Genomic DNA, 2,953 nt, shown 5'->3' with positions numbered 1-2,953 from the left:
TTTTTTCTTCTGGAGCTTGGCAGGGCCAATCCAGAGAAATGACCCTTCCTTTACAAAGGAACTGGTCTGGCCAATCTCCACATGGCCCTCCCCTACAAATGGAAACCTCAGAGCTGTGAAGAGGGCCGGGTGTTGGGTGCCATTGCACAGTAGGCTGCCTCCCTCAGGAGACATGGCAGAAAATACTATTGTGCGGGCCAGATTCATTCTCCCCTTCTTCTTTATTAATACAGCCTCGATTTTATTCTGATAAGCAATGTTCTCTGCTAAAAGACCCCATTTCCTAACTTCGCAGCCAGGTATCACCATGTGGCTAATTTGTGACCAATGATATGTAAACTCATTGTCATGTGAGATTTTTAAAAGACTCCTTTAAAGTGTTATAGCTGTTTTAGAATTTGTCTAGCAGCTTTTCCAGTTCTCACTAGAAGACCCAAAAAAGAATCCTTAAAATAGGGACAGACCTTCAGGGAAAGCCCTTTTTGCCCTTCAGCCTTTCCAAAAATTGGTGGAAGCCAAAAATTTCTATGTAAGGGCTAGACCGCTATCTCATTGCAGACAGAAAGAAGTCTGCACTCCAGGTAAATTTGTGGAGGCCACATAAGAGCCATGGACTTCCTATCTCTGTATATTTCTTATGTGAGAGAAAAGGAATTTCTATCTTGTCTAATTCTCTCTCACCACTGTTACCTGCTATTTAATGCAATTCCCACAGCAGGAATGCCAGAATATTGTCTATTTAAAAATTGAAACTGTTTTTTCAAGGCAGACTTGGCAACACAGAGCTAGCTGGGTATTCCAACTGACCAAAAGTCCAGTGCTTATTCCCACTATTCCTGGCAACTTCAGAGTTAATGTGCAAGGCGACAAACAGGATAGCATCAAGAACACTTCTGAGATTTAGGGGATTTCTAGGTACATACTTTAGAGACACCTCCTCCAGACTCTTTCCCTCTCAAGGGAAAGAAATAATACATAGGGCCCCAGACTACCAGGGAAGGTTTATATTATGAAAACAATGGTACCGGAGGAAATGACCATTTAGAGATATTGTGTAATACTGTTTTCTCACAACTTAGGCAAAAATAAATTTTAGATGAATTAAAACATAAAATTAAACCTTACAAAAACTACTGGGGCGAAAAGGTGAATGCTTAATTGATCTCAAGTTAGAAAAGTGCTATCAAAATATAAAAGCCAATTACAGTGGTAAATAGTACCACTAAAGTGGACCACATTTTTATAATTATGTGCTTATTTGAAAGCATAAACTTAAGAGGCAAATTACAAATTGGAAAAAGATATTTTTAGCACATATTGTGTGTTCAGTAAGAACGTATTAACCATGTATCATACATGCGTGTAAGACATTATTCTGGTCCCTGGGCATCCGGTGGTGAATAGTGCAGCCATGGTGTCTGCACAGATGCAATCTATAATCCAGCAGGGTGAAAAGCACAAGCAGTATTCATTACCCAACCAGGAATTTACTTGCACAAATCGGTGCTATGCAGAAGTAAGAGGTATCAGATAGAGAGAGTGATTAACCACCTCTTTGGGTTCAACTAATTTGCTAGTGGCTCACAGAACTCAGGGAAACACTTAACATTTACTGGTTCATTATAAAAGGTACTACAATGAATACATGTGAAAAGAAAAATAGGGTAAGGTATTGGGGAAAGGACCCAGAGCTTCCATGCCTTCCCTAGGCGGACCACCCACCAGGAACCTCCACTGTATTCAGCTATCCAGAAGCTCTCAGAACCCAGTCTTATTGGGTTGTTATGAACAACTCTGTTAAATATGATTAGCCTTCAAGGTATGGGGCAGGACTCTTTCTGGAATTAGGGTCTTATGACCCACATTCAGAAAGTGGGAGAATATTAGAGTCCTGCCTTGGGGTACATGAAAGGAGAGCAAGAGAAGGCCAGGGAGATTCTGTGTCCTGAAGCCTAAAGCACCCAAGATTGTAACAAAAAACCATAACAAGGGCTACAGGAGTTATGAGCATGGAAGCATGTAATATATATATATACATATATATATATTAATGCCACAACCATACTAACATGAAATTGGAACTCTGATACAGTGCTGATATCAGGGCGCTGTAATACAAAATGGTGCAGCTACTTTGGAAAACAGTCTAGAAGTTCCTCAAAAGATCAAACACTTTTCCACTCAAAAACTTGTAATAACCAGGTGTGGTTCCTCATACCTGTAATCCTAGCAATCTGGGAGACCAAGACGGGTGGATTGCTTGAGCTCAGGAATTCAAGACCAGCCTGAAAAGATACCCTGTCTCCATTTTAAAAAACAGAAAAAACTAGCCAGGGGTTGTAGCAGGCACCTGTAGTCCCAGCTACAGAGAAGCTGAGGTAAGATCGCTTGAGCTATGATGACGCCATGGCACTCTATCCAGGGTGAAAAAGGCTCTGTCTCAACAAATAAACAAACAAAAAAAAACTTTGGAATACACAAATATTTGCAGCAGCATTATTCATAATAGCCAAAAAGTAAAAATAACCTAAACATTCATCAACTAATAAACAGATAAATCAAAAAGGCTGTCTATATACAATGGAATACACACATATTATTCAGTGATAACAAGAATGAAATACTAAAACAAATTATAACATGAGTGAATCCTGAAAACCTTATGCTAAGTAAAAAAAGTCAATCACAAAAGACCACATATTTTATGATTTCATTTATATAATATGTCCAGAAGAGACAAATCTATAAAGAGAGCAGCACCTGTAGCTCAATGGATAGGACGCCAGCTACATACACCAAGGCTGTCAGGTTCAAACCTGACCCAGGCCAGCTAAACAACAATGACAACTGCAACAAAAAAAAATAGCTGGGCATTCTGGTGGGCACCTATAGTCCCAGCTACTTGGGAGGCTAAGGCAAGAGAATCACTTAAGCCCAAGAGTTTGAGGTTGCT

At 39.9% G+C, this 2,953-nt stretch overlaps 1 non-coding gene across 1 annotated transcript; it reads left to right on the top strand.

Annotated features, from left to right (window-relative positions):
• Positions 1 to 375: 375 nt before the first annotated feature.
• LOC111728057 lies at positions 376 to 437 on the top strand. Its single transcript, XR_002775467.1, has one exon. It is a non-coding gene; the product is annotated as a U7 small nuclear RNA (small nuclear RNA).
• The last annotated feature ends 2,516 nt before the right edge of the window (positions 438 to 2,953 follow it).

Source organism: Otolemur garnettii, unplaced genomic scaffold, assembly GCF_000181295.1.
Source record: "Otolemur garnettii isolate 467f Iridium unplaced genomic scaffold, OtoGar3 scaffold00004, whole genome shotgun sequence".
Classification (NCBI taxonomy): domain Eukaryota; kingdom Metazoa; phylum Chordata; class Mammalia; order Primates; family Galagidae; genus Otolemur; species Otolemur garnettii.
Note: the sequence above shows the minus strand (reverse complement) of the source record. Positions and strands in the feature narration are given on the sequence as shown.